We start from the raw sequence: 24,184 nt of genomic DNA, 5'->3' as shown, positions 1-24,184 counted from the left end.
CAGTGTTTAACTCGTTCCTTTCTTTCTGCAGTGTGAAGCTTTAGTCACAGAAGCTGTTCACAGCAAGGCCATGCAAGGCCAACCCATCATCTATCCTACTTCAACTCAGAGTTTCCATGCATAGACAAAATTCATCCTTTTCTGCAATTAGTTTGTAGAAGAAATAACAGATCTTAACATACCATCTAAAAGACCATCTGGGGGAGTCATAACAAGACAGAGCTTGTAACCAAAATCAAACCTTCAGCTGAGGTACCAATGAACCCAAGTCAGATTAACTACCCCACTCACCACACTCATTCTCTTGCTACCTGAAGGGCCACTGTGAGGAAAAAAAAAAATACTCAAACTGCATGACTTCTGCGGAAAAAACCAGCATGTTGGTACCCCCGAAACAGAGAGAATTCTTCCTGTTATTCTCATTGCAGAAGCAAGTTTCCTACCTTTTTTATTGGCAAGTGCATCATAGCTCTGTGCAAAGAGTAATCTTTCTTGACCTTCAGTAATTTCTTCAAGTTCTGCTTTGCTTTCTTTTTTCACTCCAACAGCAGTTAAGTTGATTCTACCTCCCTTCAAAGCTTTTATGGCCCTGGGAAGGCTGGCTCTATCCAATGGTACAGTTGGTTCTTCAGTAAGAATGAGGATCCTGGTGACAGCAAGGAAAGACGCACACCCACACCAAATCTCTGCCTGGCAAAGCTCAAAGTTCTTGCTGTGAAGGGCTGGCCTGGCAGAGGCTTCAAGTTCAATACTGCTGCTCTACTCGGAGATTTGGAGGAGCATTAATTCAGTGAGAAATACATTTCCCACTTTGAGCTACAGACAGAAACACCAAAGTGAACTTTATTCACCCTAACCACTGAGGCATTAACTACTGCTTTTATGAGCCACTTCACATTTTGGAACTACAAGTATGAAATACCAGATGATCCACGCACTACACAGGGGCTATGCGACCCCTAACCGTGACCTCTGGCTGTGACCTCCAATACCTGAGCCTGACCCCTGAGCCTGGTTCTAAGCAGGGCAGCTCTTCCTCTGATGATATTTGGGTCGATCACCACCAGAACATCATAAACGTCACTAAAACCCTTCTGAATGTTAATTTCCTCTTGCATTAATTTCCTCTTGCAGATGGTGCACACACCAACAGCAAGCCTGACAGCAATGAAGTGACAATTATCCGTGTACTTCTTACCTTTTTTCAAACTTATCAACTGTAATGGGACTACAAGCATTTTTGTCACAATTTCATTACAAAGCCCTTTCTTTATTTTTCCATCCAATATTTGACAGCTGTAGAAAAAACTTCAGGGTGGTGACATGTTTCCTTGGGGGATAAGTTGCAATTTTATCAAGTTTGCTACTCTCTGATGTTCTGGATGCCCACAGCATAGACAGTAACATCTTTACTTCTTAGTTTAGATGCTGGTTCAGTGTAATCATCCAAGGACTGGCCATCAGTGATCACCATAGCAATGTGCTGTACTCTTTGTTTTTTCCTGCTGCCTCCTTCTTGAGTTCTTCAAGTAATTCTATCCTTGAACATGCCCAGGGTGAACTCTAGCCTCAGCTCATTACTGTACGGCACTAACCCAACTATTACATTACTTGGACCAATATCCAGGGCATCAAGAATTTTTAACAGAAAAAGCCTAATCCGCTGGAAGTTGTTTGACCCAATTTTGCAGGATTTGTCCACAAGAAACACAATGTCTGCAACATTCGCACCGGAACTCACTAAAAGCAAAGTAAACATAAGGAAGATAAGACAAATGTAGGTCATACCATGCGATAACTGGTGGGATAATCAGAAAAGGTTGCTACAAAAAAGGTTTCTCTCAAGGCAATACATAAGATGGTGCTACAACAAAACATGAAATCTAAATCCCTATCAGTGCTGAAGAGCAGATTTTCACAGTAAAAGAAATCCCTGAAATAAACACTATACCTTAACTGGCCCCTTGCCCACACTACAGGAAAGTCTGCTAGACAGGTGCTTTTCTCACTCTCCTGCAGACTGACTCCTTATCAGGACAACCCAGGATATTAGGGAAGTTGTTCTGTGGTTAAATACAAACTCTCCTATTGCCATTTTCTACAAAAAAATTCAAGGTAAATTTTTCTGTCAGTCAGAACAGGCAATTCCACTGCAGCAAACCCCTCAGACCACTGCCCTGCTCCTCTTGGTTAGTACAGATAATTACAACAAACTGTGCATAGGCAAGTATTGCCACCACGCAGCCAAAGGTGGTAAATATTTTGTCCATATAGCACCCCTGTAAAAGCACAGGTGCCAGCCATTTGCACTCTGTTCTTCCCTCACAGCCACCTGAGAAGATGCTCTGGATTGCCGGTGAGTTAGAAGTTACTCAGGCTGCTGGTTTTGCTCTGGTGATAAATTGTACCTGCAAGCACACTTAGATCAAGGTCACAAGGCTTCTGACATGAGGCTTCCATATCATGGAAAATGTTTTGCTGGAGAAGGAATTAAGAGTTATCAAAAGCATAGCTTAATCAAGAAATAATTCTCTGTTCAACTGTTCAATGACATAAAAATGTTTTCTAAAAAAGGCTCCACCAGCTCTAATGAGACAAAACTGAATGTACTTCATAGAGTCTGTGAATCTGACCCTGATTTTCTTCGCAACACATTAAGGCTCAGCTTATAGAGCATAGGTTACCAAGCTTACCAAGCATAGGTTTGCCTTCACATTTTAACAATTAAACCTCACTGATTTCAGCAGACACTGGAGTGTGTTAAAAAGAACAGGAACATTACCCTGAACTCCAAGCTAACAAAAAATTAGCCCCATTGCTTTCAATCACGTTACACGACAGTAATGCTGATGTTAACAACATCAAAACCAGAACCACTTTTCTACAACCTAATTACACACTTACACAGCATGAGTAACTGAAATGGCACAAGTATAAGGACAACTTCTTACCTTCTCTCTGACTTTCAACTGCAAAACAAAAGTTATCCCAAAATCTTGTGGAAAGATCTTGAAGGTCATGAAAATTACCAGCACTATACAGATATACAGGCTTGCTGGCTGTTTGTTGAAGCTCAGCTGTATTCTGGACACCAATTCCAACAACATAGAGGGAGATGCCTCTGTTGCTCAGTTTCCTGGCAGGCAATTCAACTTCATTACTGAATTCTCAACCAGTGATGAGAACCTGTGGGACACAGCCCTTAGCTCTGCTACCAGCAGGTTCAGTGAAATAACACTCTGCTGACAAAATCCAGAGCTCTCCCTCTGTATGTTTCTCCACTTCTGTAAGGCAAATTCTCAATCTGCTCCAAAACATCACTTTTCAATACATACTGATTCAGCATGAATTCGTGGTAAAACTCACTGTGTTGTGCCAGCCCAACTTGGATTGCATCAAGACAAACAGGAAGACATGCAACCAAGGTGGAAAGGAAGTTCTTCACCTACTGAAAGTCTTCCTGGCCAATACTCGTTCAAGTACCCACTAAAAAGACAACATCTGCCAACAAGGCTTTTCACAAGCTGCCCAATGAAGACCATATAGAAGAAAGAATTACTGCCGCTTCTTCTCTAGCTTTGCTCATGGTCAAGGAAGAACTGACTGCACATTTTATCGTTTATGAAATACATTACAACTGTCACGTGTTTCTGCCTTCGCCTTCCTCCCTACACCTTTCCCATCTCTCACCATTATTTTGAGTATTTTAAAGGTAGACAGGTACTCCAAATTCATCACAGTTATGAGCCGATATTATTGAAAGCTAGTTAGCAATATATGGAAGATGAAAAAAATTAAAACCTGTATTTTGGCAACACAATGCAATTCCATGTACTTCATCTATGAATAGGAAAAAAAATAAAGCTGGGAAGAAAACAACTCTTGCAGGACATATCATGGGCAACATGGGTGACTGGTCCAGCTATCTCCTCTAGCGTAGTACAAGCATCTGTAGAATACTATGAGAGTGTCCCTGCAGAGAAGCAAAATCTTCTACTTCATAGACATGCTTATCAGCTGGCTCACTAGTTATTTCTCAAAGCTCAGACGAAGTAGAACCTTTAACACCTATAGCATACAATGTGATGCCAGCATCCTTGATTGCTGTGGCTGGGTTTTGAACATTATCTTCAGCCTATCAATTTGTAATTACCACAGCAATTTGAGGAATGCCTTCTTCCTTTTGGCTACCAGCATTTGCTACAAAGTGATTCTCTAGCATACACTGGAGGTTCTGCCCAGTTTTGGTGCCTCCTCCATTGTTAGCTGAATTTCTGTAAGATATCATTCTTGTTATAGTAAGTATTCAACAAGAATATGGTATATGGCACATCAGTATCAAAGCAATTGACCACTGTGTACAAGAAGCCTTGCAGAATCCAGCTACCAGGAGGACGACATCTGCCACAGAAGCCTTCATGCAGACTGAAGAAACACTTTGTAACTTTCCCATTTTCCTATGGGACGTGTAATCTAATGGAAGAGTAATTTTGTCTCCTGATTGCTTATCAGAATCCAGGACCTACTGGCATTTTGCAGAAAAATCCTTCCACCTAACCCAGTAAATTCTCAGCGCCCACTAGTTCCTTCTTTTCCTGTGTTCATCACGCAGAGGGTCAGAGGCTACATACTTCTGCAACACCATTCTTAGGCAAATGAAAGATGCTGAAATTCACACCGACACAACTTCCATACACAGCCTACTCAGAACCCATTTGCAGTAAATGCATATGGTAATTGTTGTACACACTTATGTATGTGAACTACAGCTGTAAGAATGCATTGATCTGCTGTCAAGTGAGCTCAAAGGAAAAGTTACTCGTGCACTTTGAGCTTCATTCTGCAAGCATACATTACGAAATATTTATCATCTGAGGGAAAAAAACCCACCACACCAACTTAAACAAGGCTAAACACATCTACTTGTAGTAAATAATAAACTCATGTGTTTCCACACCTTTCAGAAGCATATCACACTAGCAGGGCAAGTAAGAAGCAGTTATTATAATATTCCCCTACCCAACAGTCACGCACTAAACATACTGCAACTGTACAGAATACTTTCTCAAGCAGATTTTCCAGGAGACTTGACTAGTGAAATAAAAATGCTAAATCCCATGACTTATCTCACTCTTGGTGGTCTTACAATTGTGAGTTTTTAATTGTTTTTGAAAATAGAGAAGCTCAACACACATGAACAAAACCAAATTTTATTAAGCTGTTGCATTTAAATTTGCTTTTTTTTTAGGAAAACTCTCCTATCTTAGTTTAAATATCTATTTCATAAAAATAGACCATGTTATCCCTAGTTATATAAAGAATAAACTGTAATCAATTCTTCAACTCTCTCCAGCATTGGGTATAAATGGAAAAAGTTAGTTTTGCTATCAACTTGAAGAAGAATAATTTATTTAGTGTATTACCAGTCTGCTGTGCATCTACAGAGCAGAAGGTGGAAAAAAAGAGAAGAACAAGAAGTGATTTCCAGTCATCCATTTTGAAAACCTCCCTAGGAAAGAAAAAAAAAATAAAGACAGTAAGAAATACATGCATAATTTCCTTAGAAAGATATATTTAATCATGGGAGAAATCAGTAAGTGCGTTTTATTAACCACATGGAGGTTTTCTAGCTGTATGCAATTTAAAGCAGCACTTTACATTCATATTTTCTTTCCTCAGCTTTTAACATACAGACTTTGAACACAGCTGTTAAGATTTTGACACTGATGTACAGCATATAACCAAAATGAACTGCTCACTGCTCAGCTCTCACACAATCATGCCTTGTTCTGATTCACACAGCTATACTTACTATGATCCAAAATTCAACTATTAATACAAGCAAGCTATTCACAATGTAAGATTAATGGGAGTTACGCTTCTAAGATTCCCCTCTAGCCTTAAAATTCCTCACCCACACATGTATTCAAAAGAAATTTGGTGGTGGTATCTACATAAAACAGGCACAGATAAGAACAAGCACTCATTTACAAATGAAATATGCTAGTTGGCCTGTAACAAAGACTCTCTCTATACAAAAGTACCAGAACTCAATGCTATGGGAAATCAGAATGAAAATCTTTCAGCAAGAAAGTAGCAAATTTAGCCAGGCTGAGCTTAAGTACACCAAGCAAGTGAGAACAAAACATTTTTGAAAAACTTTCAATTCTAGAACACACGTACACTAATTAGCTTAAAGAATAAAGAGAAACAATAAACCAGAGCCTTGGAGGCCAAGCATGCAAAAAAGGACAAATACGAAAACATTTCATATAATGTTGAACCTTGAAGCTGCTCCAGTTATCTTTCTGTTCTGACTAGCTCCAGCTGCTTTCCTCCTAGTTCCACCCTCTCATTCTGTCCCAGGTCAAAACTGAGCTATATAGCACAACACTGATGTCAGCAGGTGGAAGAAAAGATTTATGGTAAAATTTATGAATATAAAGGCCAAAGCTTCTGCATGGTGACATGAGTAGCAGAGAAGCAGGCTGGCTGGGCATGTCCAGCAGAGAGGATGAGAAAATGGGGTATAGTGCTCACTTATTCTACAGCCTTTGGTTATTCAAGTATTTAAAACAGACAAACAAAAGATGTCCTCACTGCATTTCAGCCAGCCTTCTCACCAGCCCTTTGTAGCTGGCCCTCTGCCAACCAAGAGCATATCTCTTCCCATCCTAGGGGAACCAATAGCTTGACAGAGCTGCTGTCCAGGTTGGACTGCTTTCGTGTGGATGTGCATGTCAGAGGTAATGTTCAACACTGTGTGCAGTCTCTTCCTCAGGCCTCCAAAACACACCTGTTAGCAACAAAGATTCTGCAGAAATTATACTGAGGAATGAGTCGCTGAGGAGGCTAAGGTAAAATTCGGCAACGTGACATAACTAATATATTATGCTTAAAAGCTCGGTGACTGAAAAAGACATCCCACTGGGGCTACCCTAAGAATCTTATATTCACACACTGCCTAAGTTAGGAAAAGTCAGTAGCCATGCATCTTTCATGCGCCATGACCTGTTTATTACCAAAATTTTATAGAAAGCACTGTTAAACTACCAGTAATATAGAAAAAGCAAAATACTGCTCTGTCTCAGGCCATCTTTTGAATCTGCTGTTTGATCCTGGCAGATGCTAAGATCAGAAGAAAAAGATAGCTTGAGCCACTTATAGTCCAGGCTTGGGTTCGACCCAAGAGTGCAACCTCAGGAAACCGAGGATCCTGGCTCGTCATTTGCCCTGCCCCCATTCATTCACCCCACTAAAAAAAAAAAAAAAAAAAAGGTTTCAGGGCTTCCGGAACTCAGATGAGAACAATCAGTCTACAATTTCATTTTGGAGATGATTTGCATACAATTTCCCCAGTATGTGTCTGCTGTTGCTTAATGCCTAATAATTACATTTTTATGAAATTGCCTAAACTTACAAGTAACAGAGAAGGAAATGTATGTGAAGACACACAGAAGCAATCAGATAGAGGCAAAAAAACAAACTAGTTTTTCCTTCCAGCAACTAGAAGGCTTCCTGAATATGCTTCTTGGATCCCAGGAGCATGCTTCTAAGAATCACGCAGTCTCAGACACAGGTAAATTCCTCTCGCAGAAGGATGTGGAACTGAACCAGTGTAGTGGGAGAAGATATCCAAGTGATGGCTACAGTGCAACAGGTTGATCCACATATTAGTCTTTTCAGTATCTTGAAAGTATGTGCTAGGGGCAGGGTATCTACCTGTACATGCAGATGGTTCCTCTTCTGTCACTTTTGTTAAAACTTCCCTTTGCCACTAGTCACCAAAAAAGTTCTAGCAATCAGAACAAAGGTCCATCTTGCCTAATCTCCTATCTTTGACAATGGCCAATAGCTTACGGAAATAGCATGAAAGGAAAGTTAAGGAATGTAGGAATCTTCTCCCTTCCATACAGACTGATTTAAAGGTTGCTTCTGGGTGAAGACCATACTTCCATAAATTACTCTCATTTCTTTTGAAGCCAGCTATAGTTTTATATTAAAATCACAAACCAATTAGATTGTTTATCACATTGCAAACATCACTTACATTCTACTGAAAAAGCAAGCCAAGTATCTGTGAAAATACAGGCTGAGGATCAAATGCTGCTGTTAACAATTCATTACACTGGTTTGAAAACTGTATCTTGGATCTGCAAAGACAATATAGTGGAAAGGTTACAGCTGGTCTACTGTAGCACAGGGTTCGGTTCCAAGCTCTTAGGGTAACAGTACATAATATTACCCTAAGTTTTGTAAACAACAAAAAGCAATTAATAGAAATCTGCTTGACTATATTATACCCTCAGGCAACAGCAAAACTTCATTTCCAAGTATTACCACACCAAGCCTCATTGTAGCTCTTGAAGGGTTCTTTGGAACCTTCTCCTGTGGGAAGAAAAAAGCCACACTTCCTATATTTCAAGACATGTATCGCATATGGGCACTCTTTACTATTATTAGTACTGCAGCAACACAGATTCCAGATGTAACTGGGGTCCTTATACAAGAAAAGGGGTTCCAGCTACTATGAGGTCCTTAAAAAGGTGGCAATGCTACCGTTTGTGCATTGTGGAAACCTTCTTCATGCCTCTACGCATTACAGCTTTTGTTTAATAAGCACTTATAATGGAAACTGTGGTATGTTTTATATGAAACTATAGCAAATAAACATGTTCTGCAGCCATCTTAAATGGCAACTTCACAAATAAATTTTGTCTTGGATTTAATTAATTTTTCTGTATATGTTCCTGATAGTTACTGAACATTTTAGGAGCTCTCCTTGATCACTTTGACAGAGATTTGATTTCCAGTTATCTGTTTTCACTACTATGCCTCATGATGTCAGCCTCTTTTAGACGTTAATAAGCAAAAACTTTATACTGAGACATAATATTTTAATGTTATTAAAAATAAAAATAATCACAATTACTAAATTTCATTACTGTATTACGCAGTACCTACTTTGATAATGCAGCTATAGTGCCAGAGGAGCTGCAAGTGTCCTGAACTATCTGGTTTTAATAAATTGACACAGATCTCTAGATGAAGCTAGAAACATACATATTCAAAGGCAGATAAGTAACATACCACCAGTACTTCCAAAACCTCTAGTTATAGTGGTGGACATTTTTAGAGCAAAACACTGAGCTTGTGAAAAACTCAAGGACACCAATATCACCATGAGTCTGGGGTGTATGCGGTTGCGCACAGTCAGATGAGCAAAATATAGTTGCTGTTTTAGCAAGGGGCTAGACTTTCCTCAGTAATGTAAACATTAGAATTTCGTAACAAAGCCTAGCTCTTACTGTTATATCATACACAATAACCAGTCACTACTGAGCTATGCAACTATTTCCATACCTCCTAAGAGCTGCAGTCTCTGTGCCTCCTTCAGCTTCTTTCAGCCTCACGATTCAAGAATGTTCCCTGGTCATAGGGTCAGATACCCTACACCTGCAAAATCTCTCCCACTCTTTCTAAACAGGGAGTGCAGATGGGAACGTATTTCCCACTTGCTCTTTATTTTTCCCTTCAGCAGCCTCTATTGACATCAAGCAGCTTCTTTAAATACGCAGTGACACTGCAATTTAAAAATGTGTGCTGACTAGTTTCCCTACTTGTAGCATTTATTTTTCCCTATCTTCACATTGGAAATTCCAATCACACACTACAAGCTGCATAAACAGAGGTACTTTATGCCTTCTACAAGTATTGTCCATTATTTGCTAAAGTAAAATGAAAGAAGTAATTTAATGGAAAACTCAGGTCATACAGGTTATAGATACTGCAGATCAAAGCCTAAATAATCTCACTCAAACATGCAGTGTTACAGAGCATTAACAATTCTGCATATTAAGCTAGCAATATGTTAATTCCAAAACTTATTTGAACATAAAACAGTATATACAGGCCCTAGCATAAGTTACTTAAAGATGCAGATCTGTAGTTGTTTATATAAATATATATATGCATAATCTGTGTAAGATGCTAAGACAGCAATTCTCAAAAACCTAAGACTTCTTTCCACTTTAACGCTATTTTAGGAGACAACAGTATGAAAAATATTAAAAGCCCTTCGAAAACAGTATAAAAGGATACATATTTTAAAGCTTATTTTACTGCCAGCATTTTTCCTTATTTGCTCCCAGAGACCCACCAATATGTATACAATAACTCTCAAGGCAGAAAAAGATCAGCAGTACTCCTGAATTCTGTAAATGCTTCGCAAATATTGCTTGCATCTATTTTTTTTCTTTTTTAACCAACTAATGTCCCAATTTTATCTTAAGCTGCTTCAATGTTTTACACAGCTAAAAGAAAGACATTCTGTAGATGTTTGCTGCCAGAGCAAAATGCACAGTCAAATGTTAATAGACTTCTTAAGCACACTATTAAAAGTGTGGAGATTTTGAGGCAACATCTGTTTTTCACCTATAATTTATAACTATGTTGCACGCAGGATTTTCCTGCAAACCCTGGTTTGGGGACATTTTCCCTCTTCAGTTCGTATATACTAAGAGAAGGAAGACAATCTTTCTTATGACAACTTCAAATCCCATTTCTACCAGTGCAAACAAATGTGATCATGCAGATTTCTCCTACCTAATGAAGAACTCCAGTTAGATTTCTTCCATTTTTACATGCTGATTTCATTCCTTCTGAAGTCTTTAGAAAAAGCCCAAGCCCTGGAGTGTAGCAGACAGACAGCTTCAGCTCACATGCCCCAGTTTGTTATCCCTTTCCTCTGCCACCCCCTTTTCTCTCACTAATGCAAATTTAAAGCCTGGATTTCATCTGTGGAACTTCCTGATTTCACCAAACAGTAAAACCAGGAGAAATCCATCCCACCCTCCCACCTCATCACTCTCCTCTTATGTCCATATACTAAACTTTCACCACTGAGACATATTAATACAAGAAGGATAAATGTTCCTGTAAAAACAATGTAAAATATTTTCTAGGTGTCAGCTTTTTCTGTAAATTAATAAATCTTTTTATCAGTTATCTCCTCTCTACAGGCATATTTTTTCCTACAATTACATTATCTTTTTGTTAGCACTGAAATGTCTCAGGAAGAAATTTGCAGCTTTACTTGCAGCAGGTTTCTCAGAGAAGTTTCCTAATGTTTCCAGGTACAATCACATGGCCAGACACTGACTCAAGCAAGGAGACCCTGGGTGACTTACCTGACTTAGGAAGCCAATGTGATCAACATGAGGTTCAAGATGTTCCAAAGAGTTGTTTCATTTAGAAGGGCAAGCAGCCACAGCTGGAAAGGACGTGGCCACAAGGGTAGGAACAGCCCCACATACGGACACACGTACATACAAGCACACAACCAGCCCATTAGGTGTCTACACCCAGCCTTAAATGGAAATATTGACTGACATTGAAAGTCAATTTCATTTACTGTTAATTTAGTGTCTGCCTGTCTGCAAGCTAGTGGGATGGATGTTTACACTTGCTGACTTGATTTTAAAGAATGGACATAACTATTTTCCATTTCAGTATTTGGTGCACCTTTTATAAGTTTATTGTCTATTTTTCTTTTCTGAGTAAAGCTTTATAATTGGCATGTTGTTATTCTGTAAGCCTTAAACATTCATTGTCATTCATACTCGCATCTCCCTGCTGGCTTAAACAGCGTAAATTGCAATGAGTACACATTAACAAAATCTAGAAAATGGACTCTTGGTATCCTCACAGACTCAAACAGTTCTCAACCTACCCTGAAAGTAAAATCAAACTATAGTTTCTCTCTGCAGTCAAGAAGATCCCTCAAAACCAAAGCATCTGTCAGAGAGCCCAGTTAATTATGATGTCTCCATAACTAAAGTAACCATACCCATGTAGTCCCTCCTGAAGTCAATTGTGTTGAATTTATTGAGTATATATTTATATTCCCTCAGGATCAGGACGTGAACTCTCAGCATCCTTTAACCTGCTTTATCTACTCACCTTCCTCTAGCTTAGCATGACCACTTAGCACTTCCCCCATTGCTTTGTAGTCTCTCCTTCCCAAGGAGCAGATAAAGCAGGTAGACAAGTGAAGCTGTCCTGGCTGCCTGTCAGGTATCAGAACTAAAAATTCCTCAAGATTCAGATAACAGAATTTCTGAAACTGCTCTGCTGCCTGCCCCAACCCCCAGTACTTTTCTTTTGGGAAATCTTCAGTGAGAAGTCATTTCTCCCCCCACCTCCGAAAGCTAATCTTTATTACAGAACAAAATAAAACAGTTTAAAACCCAATTAGTTGAAAAGAAGATCTAACCTGAATACTTATCACATCTACCTAAGACTACAGCTGGCTATTCTGAGAGCCTGACAAGCTTTCACTTCTTCACTTTGCACACTCTGTAAATAGATATTTATTAATCACACCCTATCTTAATTGATATACACAGCTGAAGTTTAAGTTTGCCTTTAAGCATATGAATTCAATGAGACTATCCCATGTAGTCATTAAAATATGTACAGTACTGCACTCAGGACCATGGCTTTAGACTTTTCTCCTGGTTTAGTTTCTTCGAGAAAGAAGTCAGGCACAATGTTACATTTCCCCTTTCATCCCAGATGGGGGAAATAATTTGAAAATCAAACCCCATAAAAGGAGTTGTGAAGCTGAAGAGCCTCTTAACCTTGTTAAACAAGTTCTTACCTAGTAATGACTCATTCTGACCCAGAACAACTTTGCTTTCAAACTCCTAACCATTTTGCTCTTTGGCATGAATAAAAGAAGAGTGGAAGGGGACCCCATATTATAATTTGAGATCGTAATCAGTAACATGTATACTTATATATTTCACAGCAAGGTGAGTTTGCCTCCTACTAAGGGATTTGTTAAAAGAGAGTAAAGGAGGTCCAAAGAGATCCTTGGTATGAGAAGTACTTTTCCCAAATCAGAAAGTCCTTACTGAGCAGGAGATACATTTGCTATGATTCTTCTCTCTCTCCTATCAATCCTGGCTTTAGACCTACTTTGCATAAGGCACATAGCATCACGTCAGTACCAAGGATCAAGTTTGTTTGCTTACAGAAAGGAATACAAAGGTGATCAATAAAAAACATTAAAGCAGGAAACCAAAGCCTTTTGACAAGTCTTGTAAAACGGGCCAACAAAATAAACCCAGAGGATGATACAGGTAATTCATCATTTTCTTGCCAGTTCCTTTGACTGGAAAGTAGACAAATGTGAACAGCACAAAGGCTAAGAATATCAGCCTTACCCATCTGTGCTTCACTGACTCATTTGGTAAAGGATATTAAGCAAACTAAACACAAACATTTCATTCATGAAAGCAGCTTCTCAAAGCCAAAACTGCTTACGAAAGGTAGCAGATGTGACTCTCCTGCTCCTAGGAATACTGTGTGGGAAACCATCCTATACAAAGGAGTAAGTACTTAAACCCATCTCATCTGGAACAAATTATTGTTATAATAAGTCTTGCTTTAGAATAAAAATACTGTAAGTCACCTCACATGGAATTACCACAAAATGGGGAATTCAAAATTGATGGCAACAGTTTACACATAATGTTACAGAAGTTTTCGAACCAGCAGTACATTATCCACTAACATATGCTAGACATACCTTTGAAATCAGACTCAAACAATCTGAGCTTACTGGTGGTGGCAAGATGCAGGTTCTTGTTTCATGAAAGCTTTATAGAAGAAAATTGTGACCTTGCAACAGTCATAGATGTAAAACTTCTGCTAACATCACTTGGCTAAAAGAACCTAATTGTCCTCTTATTTTTAATGCTGGAAATCATGCACAGTTTTACCAGAATCTACTACTTTCGACAACAGGAAAACATGAGCTAGAAAGAATCAAGGCTTTTGCTTGTGAATATCTTCACAAGATCTGCCCTGAAAATAACTGGAAAACTCTCATTTTGTAGCTAGGGATGTGAGGTATATCTCCTCTTTCTTGCCACTTCTAGGCATTGCTTATACTAGTCTTTTAAAGAAAGTAAGTAAAATTTAAATCAATCTTTCACTAAGATGCAAAATATATATATATTGTAATAGGAAATAAACAAAGCAGGATGCTGTTCACTTTAATGTCTCCTCTGAAACTTTCCAGTGCTTTTCTCATTGCCATAAGTCTTGGAAAACTGAAAAAGCAACATCACCTTTTCTCATCCTATCTTTCCTTACCGCAAACCACTAAAACCATCTTTTCAACTACAGCTGTGTAAAAAGCAATGAAAATTAAGCAGCATATTTTATATATTGCCCCATTGTGAGAACAAACCAAAGTAAATGCTGTAACTATGGAAACCTGACACTTTCTCAGGTGTCTAGAGTACTTAGGCAGGTAACTTAAAAAATGCTTTCTGTAACACTCGCCATGCACTAGATATAAGGTCACCATGCATTAGATATAATGTATATAATGTATAATATGCAAACATTCATCAATAATCCTCAGACACAGTATCACTATATTAGAGTTCTTTAGAACTAGAGTACTAGTAGGAAAGACAGTTTTGCAAGGAGCTAAGGAACTTCAAAATGTGGCTTCACACTGAACCAAATTAAAAGCCCAAAATTTCAATTTCTCCTTGAAGGAAAATCAATTTGAAAATAATTTGGCATCCCTCAAAGTACAGCATTTTTCAAAAAGTAGTGTCCACTGGTTTTTTGGAAATACTGCATTACCAAGCTTTTAAACACTGAAATGAACTATAACATTATTTGCAAAATGAAGGTGCTTTTGCTTCATTTTACAGAGGGAAGCCAAGGAACCAAGTTGTTACAAACACAAATATCTGCTAATACAGTGTACTTCAGATGTGGCATTTCAGAGTAGCTAGCACTCAAAGCACAGCTCTTCTCAACCTCAGTTAAAAAAGCTAGACTCCAGCATTAAGAAGAAGAGGAGAAAAAAAAAAATCAGGCGTGCAGAAAACAAAAACCCCAAACTCCTAGAATACTAATTAATTGGAGAATACCTGTGAAAAGTTTGTCATATATGATTAGTCTGTATTACACAGGACTACCTTGACAGATGCAGGAATATCATCTGAGTCTCTAGAGTGGCACTGAAGGTGCTGAGTTCTCTTCCTTCAAAGTCCTGTCACTTTTATCCCAATAAATCCAGCAAGAATCATGCACAACCTCCTTTACATTTTTTTTAATCCAGAAAGCCAGTTCTTCATGCACACTAAAAAACCTATGTAGGAAAAATACTTTGAGATATCATACAACTAAACACTGGTTCATACTGCACATGCACAGGGAGTCAGTGATAGCATTTGGCCTCTACAGCATCATCTACAAAAAGAATCCTCTGTTTCCTTAGGACAACACAAAAGAAAACAACAAATATAGCACCAGTGTTTATTCCCTGAGCACTACTAAGATTTCCTGGCCAGTGTTTCAGTTCAAGACTACCATATGCCTTTATTTACCAATTGAATTCATACATGAGCGATTATGTTTCACATTCTAATTTTGCTTTCAAAGGTTCTAGGTTCAATTCAGTTAAAAAAGGACTTCTAAATAAATGCTTTTACTTAATCTGGTGTCAAGAAAGTTAAAAAAGTAGAATCTTACACACTATATTATCCAACATAATGACATTCAGATAATTTAACTGCAGTTCAGTCCCTTTTTAAAGCACGTTAATTACTTCCAAACACTGAAATCAGAGCTCTTGGGATCCTCTGAAAGCTGAGGATGGAAGTGGGTCCCAGTACCACCTGGTGATGCTGGACTCAAGAGATAGTAAATATCCCTTCAATGAAAGGGAGACAGCAGCAACTATGTAATCAAATCTATTTGGACTTGTTCTTGGTAAGAAAAATGCCTGTACATGCTGCAGAAATGTTTGAGATGTCTCAAACTTAAATTGGAAGGAAAATGCTGAAAGCTCCCTTGCCCAGATCAGAGATAACAACTAAGGACAAAATTCCTTTAGATTAACCAAAGGGGAGACTGCACAAAACCAAATCCTAAGGAGAAAAAAGTTACTTTAACTTAATTAAAAATACTTAACCTTGTGTGGTATTAAAAATAACAAGTCTTCCTAGGTACCTTCTCACTTACATATACAGTACACCAAGCTTGTGCTCATCAGCTATATATAGCACAGCTACATCTGGTGACAACTTCTCTTTCATGAGCACGGCTAGAGCACTTACTGGTGAAGACCAAGGCAAAAAAGTTGTTGAGTACCTCAGCCTTCTCCACATTGGTTGCAGCCAGGTCTCCGATTTCCCTCATTGGAACCAGGGGGTGTACAGTTTCTCTCTTTTCCTTTGCAGTCTTATGTACCCAAAGAAACCCTTCTTGTTATTTTTCACATCCTTAGTCAAGTTCAGGTCCAGTTGTGCCTTGGTTTTCCTGGCCCCTCCCCTGCACCTTGACTTTTTCTCTTTAGTTTTTCATTTTATTTTCAACATGCTTTAACCTACAGCTGTGTCATCTTTTTTTTCCAGAAAACATCTTCTATGTACCACGCAGTCTCAAAATGCACTTTTTGTTCTCTTCTGTTTTATAGCAATCAGCTGTTTCAGGAAAGACAGGTCACAATTTTGCTTTCTTTCATTTTATTTCCTATCCAACATATCCCTTGGGATATGAACCAGTAAAGCACCACTGACTTCAATACCACAGTTACAGTAGATAAGGATCTGGCATACAGATGAGGCTTTCATTCTGACCTCTCCAGTAAACTCTTTCCTTAGAAGGAAAAAGAAAAGCTATTGCACTTTAGACTGCCTGGCATTGGCACTGGCCAGCTATTTTAAGAGTGATTCTAATGGCCACACTATTTCAAGGTAGTAGAGAGATCTTTTGGTTCATTTCCAGTGAAAGAGAGAAAAGTCCATCCCTTCTGAACACAGTAACTGAAGAAGGTGTAAAAAACATGGCGAGATGCAGCCATAATGTGGATGAGCTAGTAATACCACTGTAAGCAAGGCTAATGCTGGAACACAGATCACATAGTTCATGTTTCCAGTGAATCTATCCCTGCTCCCATCACAAGGAACTCTACACAGTGTGCACTACAGCACACTTTTTTTTTTTTTCTTCTAAGAGAAGACATAGTGGTTTTAATGTAGAAAAATGCATTCCCTCCAGTTTGCTGGCAGAAGCATGATAGTCTCTGCAAGATGACAAGTGATATCAAGTCTTCTACTTTTGGATTATGGAGATGCAAAAGAAATAAATTTCTTATGAGCCAGAAAAAAAGCAATAAGTCAAACCATGGTGTTCACTGCTAGCAACAGATTGTGAAAACAATCCTATCGCAACACTAATTCCAGGCCCCAAATTTTAAGTTGTCTTTCTTCATAACTCTTCTTTTATTCTGTACACACTCAGTTCATCAAAACTAGTGCTGTTATCACTGCCAAATTAAATTTGGAAATTTGCATGCCATGGGCAAAGCTACTACTAAACTTACAATCCTGAGGGCTGGCCATGAGAAAAATTAGCTAATTCACTTGCAAAATTTAAGAATGCAGTGAGAAAGGACTAAATGGCAGCAAATATACACTATCTCTGATTGAAACATCCTTCTCATGGCTGCACATTCTTACAAACGCACTTCCGCAAGTCTAGTATTTTCATACTTGATTGACACCATCGTATTTTGTCATGAGACTGCAGATCTGTGATGAAAACAGCTTTCAGGGTAGACACACACAAACACCTGTAGTACATATACTCAACAATGTACATTTAAGCAAGTTTTTGTGCCTTCTGCAGTTTTTTTTTTTCAACAAAAAAAAAGTCACAGCAAGTGAGGTGAATCTGCTCAGGATTCTGCTAAGAAGTTTAATATTTGACTTAAGGGACACTAGTTGCCCAACACTGTTTAGGATCTGCATCAGAACCTTTAACTCCAGCGTGTACCTTTAAATGCCTTTCTTTTTTTTCCCCCAATGGACAGGATGAAAACACATCAACCCAGCATCTTAAAGTGATAAATCATACACATTTTAAGTTGGATAGAAGTTGTCTCAGTTTACCTGACAATAAGCAGAGATGTGAACAGATTAATGAAGTAAAAATTTTGTTACTAACTTCTACATCTGCCTCGGAGGGCAGCTTTTGTATGTTTTGCACCATGTATGGTGCAAATGCATGTAAAGACAGGGGCTGTCAGTCTGCCACAATTGCTTTGCTTTGAACATCTCAACCTTAACATGAACTTTAAAGTATCACCAAGACCATCATTAAGCTCGCCTAACAAACTCCACGAGGTATAGCTTCTACTATAGTTTCGTCTCATTAATTCTATTTATGGAATAAATAAAATCTTGGATAAATTAAAGGATAATGGAAAAAAAAAAAAATCTTCCTTTTCCTGTAAATTAGAAGTACCAGTCTGTCAGAGGTGGAGAGGTAGGCCTATAATGCATTCACTAAATGCCAGTTTCCTACAAAACAATGAAAACACTGATACAGATTTGAACTGCCAACACTACAGTGAGATGTAAAGTCTTCTGAATGCTAATTTTAAATTAAAGAATGGATGAGAAGAAGTAAATTATAAGAAACTAGGCAGGGCTGACTCCCACCCTTTCTAACACAGACAAGCTACCATGCCAACACTCTGATGGCTTAAGTGGCTACCTGTTTCAAGTAGAAGACAAAAGACAGTCTCTTAGTTTCAGAGGTCTGAAGCCATCATATGAATATCATTAGAGGGAGCTTTAAATCTGCTTTGCAGAAGACAGAAAAAGGTGAATTAATACTCTGTATTAATAAAGTGAACATATTCTTACAAAACAAATTATTAAAATGTTCACTCACAACCAAGTCCTAGGACTAAACCCATTCCAGTCTAACAAATCACTGCATCTGTATACCCTTTCATAATTAAGGAATAAAGACTGACCTTGCATTTAATTAAGTCAAAGCACAATATTGTTTTCTGGGTCAAAAGAAAACTACTATATAATTGATTTTCTTATGATGAATAGCAAAGCTTTTAACTACATCTCTCGGGAGCCTGGTTTCTTTTTGCATACATTGCTGGAAACATTAAGGTACTTCATAGACAGAAGCAAAATGAGGAGGGGAGAACCAATAGGCAGGCTTACTTTGTTGTTAGGTTTGAGCCCAATGCAATTTTTGTGTGATTATTTGTGAAGGGATCAAACTCCGGCTTATTGTGAAAACTCAACTGCCCTTACTTGCGCACTACCATGCTGCCCTTGCATCATTACATTTTCATTCCAGCTAATTAAATCTTCATGGTGTCTTTAGGATCTTGATCTGAACGCACATGCACTGTCTAGAAGAACACACATTGAGCTAATAAACTAAATTTCCACTTGATTAATTTTGTGTCCCACTACATATATTGAAAAGTCTGAGTATTTCAGAACAGCAAGTATAAAAAGTAAAACCTCTACAGCTTTAACAGTGAAAAAGTCTTCTAAAATTTATGGGTATACATTCTGTATGATCTCTAAACTCTTGGCTTTTGACATAGGTAATTACTTAAGTCAAACCTTGCTGTGGCAATTTTTGGTATGTAGTGACAATAAGAGGGAATTCAACCAAAGGACATGTAAAGAAAATACTCAAACACGTCCCCACCTTTTACCAAAATATGATTTCCTCCTCTGGCAATCACTACTTTTCATACAAAAGAAAGGAAATTAGAACATCTGGCAAAATGACCTCTGCAATGTTCCTAAAAATAGTTTACTGAGCTCTCTTATATAAACTGGAATACTTCCCTCTTGATTGGTACATAAAGATGAGATCAAGTTAATAAAACATTCACAACTACACAACCTTAGTTCCTTTTTCATTTCCCTTTAGTGTTTCATAACCTGTATCATCCTCACCTAAACATTTATTTTCCTTGGTTTTTACTTCTGTTCTTGTGATACAGTTTGGTTTTGAAATTTTGATGTATTCAAGAGCCTAAGTTTATTGAAGGTTGTCTTATGAGAGAGAAAGAAGCAGCAATGTTTGCACAGTTGCCTCTAATTACAAGAGAACTTGACTGGACAACTCAGACCTTTCAAGCCCATGTATTCTTTTTCCTGCTCTTTTTTTTCCTCCCATGCTATCAAATCCCCATGTCCTCATTGAAGTATTAATAACAGTAATTTCAGAGACCAGCAATAACTCATCAGATTAATCCAAGCACACAGCAGGGTAAAAGGTCTAAATGAAAGGTATAGAAAGACCTCTGAGTGTAAAATGACTATTTGGTCTAGTGGAAAAAAAGGCAACTGAGTAATGATATGACAGATGTTTATAAAGCCATGAGCAGCTTGGAGACAATATCTCTTCAAAGAAAGGACAGGGCACCAAATGAAGGTAGATGGTGGCAGATCCACAGCCAGCAAAACTGGAGGCTTATGTATTGGGTGCTTATGTTGTGGAACACTTTGCAGCAGGATGTCGTGAATGCCAAGACTTCAGATAAGCACAAAGGAAGAGTTGAGAAATTGAAGATAAAATATACCAGAGGTCATTAAATATAAGGATGTCACCTTTTAGCTCTAAGAGTCCCTGATCCTCAAGTATAATCACATTTCTGCTGTGTTCTTGTACTCTTCTTTCTATAGCTGCATTTGTTTGTCAGGGACAGGATAGTAGCTTAGAGGGACATTTGGTCATACTGACTGTTGCCATTCACACTTTCACAGCTAACAAATGCTAACACTGCCATAGAAAGATAAGCAAGCCACTCTACGGATGAAGTACAGCCCTGTTGTAGGATTTTACTTATTGCCCCTGAAAAACAAAGATTATGCCTGTTAAAGAACAACACTATTTTTTACCAAATGACACTCATACTTGCCCAAGGACAAGAGCTCTTCAAGCAGCACATCTCTCACACAGACTTCCAGGGAGGAGAGAAAAATAATTTGAAAAATTTTTGCTAAACCAAGGATCTGACAAATTTATGATAATAGAGAACACAAGGATTCTTCTCAGAACTCAGGTTAAAGATCATTGCAGAGAGCCTAAAGTTAAGCTCTAACAGTAGGATCCACTTTATAAAAGCACAGGCACGAGTTGCTTGTAGAACAGAGCAGAAACACAATTTCCTGCAAAGAACACTGGGGATTTTGTCCTAAACAATTATAACTTCCAGTCTGCTCCAGTTCCAGCTCTGAACTGCTCCTTTGTCTGTTTCTAGGCAGCAAAACAGGCAAAGGAGTGTTCATCTACCAATACTGCTAGAGGTCCCAGTTCTGGTTTCCAGATCACGTTCATTGCCAACTTCCCTGCTCACAGCACTTAAAAAATAAACAAACTGCAAGAATTGTCTTAGTTCTGAGGGACATTTCCATCATCAGCTTTCCATTCAGTCTTGCGAGGTAGACATTATTTAACTGAAAACCAAATGAATATCCTATTGGCTTTAAACTTAAAATATTCAATGCATAAGTAAAAAAATGAGACAGTCATGTGCAAAGCCACCACCAGGTGGAAAGGTTAAAAGATGACAGCCAGACTGGAAATGACATTCTCAGGTAATGTCTTTCAGTCCTTAATTCCTTTCAATTGTACTCACTCGTTATATTTTGGTAGTTCAGAGCAAACATCCTGTAACAATGAGGATAAAACCCACTACACACTAGAGTCTACTCAGTGTTATTTTATCACACAGTTAAATACTGCACAGTTGTCCCACAGGACTAAACTGAGGCTCTGGCTACTTACAGAACGAAAAAATAATAGGTGGCTTTTCACTTGAAAAATTGACCAGATTTTTTGGCATGCTTGCTTTATTAATAGCTGTAGAGTTATAGCTAGGTTAAGGGATTCAAATGTAGTGTATATATAATTCCTTTTTTTTCTGGCTGTACAAACGCTTATGTACACGAACAACTTAATCCTAGTGAAATTTTCAAGGATAAAGTTTAGAATATGTAACTGAATGAAATCCACCTTTGGATACACATTTGTGCCCCCAGGACTTCAGTGTCATTATTTTTTCTGTTCCACTCCTATGTAGTGCAAATGGCATTATATTAGCAGACGTTGTAAGATCTGCCTGCTGCCTGTCTACTTACCAGCATACAATAGTGTGTCTGGCCTCCTGCAAAAACACAGACTCAAACAAATCATGTCACTTGCCTATACTTAAAAATGGAAATATTCTATAGTAAAAAACCAGTGTATTTATGCACACACAAAAAGACTGAGGAAAGCTGAAGATGTAGGCTTAATATTTACTCCAAATTATATCAAATTAGTTCTTTGCATTGATTCATGACGGCAAACTTTCTCAGTAGAGTGACGATTACCAAGATATGTCAAAAATGGTCTTGGAGCAATTCCTAGGCATCCTCCCATTACAGTTATTCCGAGCAGTTCTTCCTCATTCTCTCATATACTCTTCCTCATTCCTTTCCACTTAAACTTTACAGCATGAGGACACGAAAATGTTTTTACCAAAAAGGTATCTCCAAAATTAAGTGGAATGTCATCAGTACAGTAATGAAGTTCATTCATGAAGGAAAAAGATCTTCAACCATCCAATGTCTTGCTCACCCTGGAAGACAGTAATAAAGAGTGTGGATATTTGATGAAATCCTGCAAGAATTCACTTTATTAAGAAGCAACCTTTTAATTAAAGAAAAAAAAATTGTTTCTTAATTAGACTAAGCATATGTCACGGTCCATTCAGTGACGGACTCGTGATGGTTCGTTTACCTTGATTTCGACGCGCAAAATTAAGGCGACCAAAATGCCAAGGGGTTATAATTCAATCAAACACTGTAACTTTATTATTTTGCCCATAAAGTGGCACGCGATAGAGAAAGTGAAGAAAAAAGAAAGAAAAAAAAGTGAGGAAAGAGGATTACAGCTACCACCACAGGTCCAAAGGCATCCCTATGGTCCCAGGTCCTGAACAGCATCCAGCTGGTCCTCCATCATGCTCCATGCTCCTTTGGTGGGGAGATCTCTCCAACATTTGGTTAGGAACCATCTTTTATGCTAAGCAACAGCGCTTCACCCCTCCTCTCTCCCACGGATTGAGGCCAATCTCCACCTTTGTTTCACAATCCAGACTTAACTGCGCAGGCCCAAAGAGTCCCCGCTTCGCTTGCCAAAACTTGTCTGCGCCTGCACCGCCTCACGTTCAGGGGTCTCTTACTTGTCCGCTGGGTGACCTCAAGACCCTCTGCGCATGCTCCTCTTCATTGGCCTTAGTAACATGGAGGAGGTGGGGCAAGTTTGGCTGAGGCATCAGGTGAAATCCATTTTCTGGGCAGCAGCTACTTGTAGTCCCAGGTCAGAGAGTTCCTGTAGCACACAGTTCTTTCTCTCAGGTCATTTGTTTCTTGGTATTTCTCCAAGTTCCTGATGGCGATGTTGAGGCAAATACTGTTCTTCGGACCGACTCTTACAGCATATCAAGCAAAAAACATCAAGATGTTTACAAGGCAATGTTTATGGATCAACTTTATCATCAGTATCAGCAGGAGGAAAAGCTACTTGGTCTTCTATCAAACCTGCTTACTTGTGATCCACAGAGTCCATTAGTGTGATCCCAAGGATTTCCCAAGAAAAATCAGTCTCCCCAGAGTCCACTCAGCTGAGCTTTTAAATTAAGTCAAAGTGTTGTGAATTTTCTTCAAACCTTCAACATTGATGGGCATTTCCATGCCTAAATGAAAGTTGAAATTCAACCCATTTTGATATACCTGCAATCTATCAGGAGTGTTGAACATGCTATCAAATCAGAGACAGTGATCAAAGCCTGAGCGCTACATGAGATTGGTCTCTTCCTAAAAGGATATGATACCAGTCTTGCAACTGGATGTACATAAAACAGACCAATGAATTCCACCTGCCCAAATTCCACTGAGCACTGTGATTTTATATATATATATATACATACATATATATATATGCATAAATAGCACATGAAGGTCTTAGTTAATGCAATAGCTCATGGTGTCATTGGTGCCTTCCACTCAAACTTATTTAATATAAAGTTTTATTCCATTATTAAGCTTCTTTTCCCAGTCACCACAGTCAGAAGAAAGAACCTGTAGATGTACTTCCCAAAAGACGCATGCTTACTAACAAGGAAGGTGAGGAATATTGTTTCTACCAACACACATTACTCACTTTTCTTCCCTCTTTCCATGGTTAGGATCACAGTCGTATCAACATGACCATTTGCTTCCACACAGATGCCGCAAATTACTAAAAAGTTGAGAATCAGTTTTTTAAC

General features: G+C 38.5%; 1 pseudogene; it reads right to left on the bottom strand.

Moving 5' to 3' along the window:
* Window positions 1-24,184, bottom strand: part of LOC135984990 (collagen alpha-4(VI) chain-like) — a 72,223-nt pseudogene that overhangs the window by 42,298 nt on the left and 5,741 nt on the right.

This window comes from Caloenas nicobarica, chromosome 2, assembly GCF_036013445.1.
Source record: "Caloenas nicobarica isolate bCalNic1 chromosome 2, bCalNic1.hap1, whole genome shotgun sequence".
NCBI lineage: Eukaryota > Metazoa > Chordata > Aves > Columbiformes > Columbidae > Caloenas > Caloenas nicobarica.
Note: the sequence above shows the minus strand (reverse complement) of the source record. Positions and strands in the feature narration are given on the sequence as shown.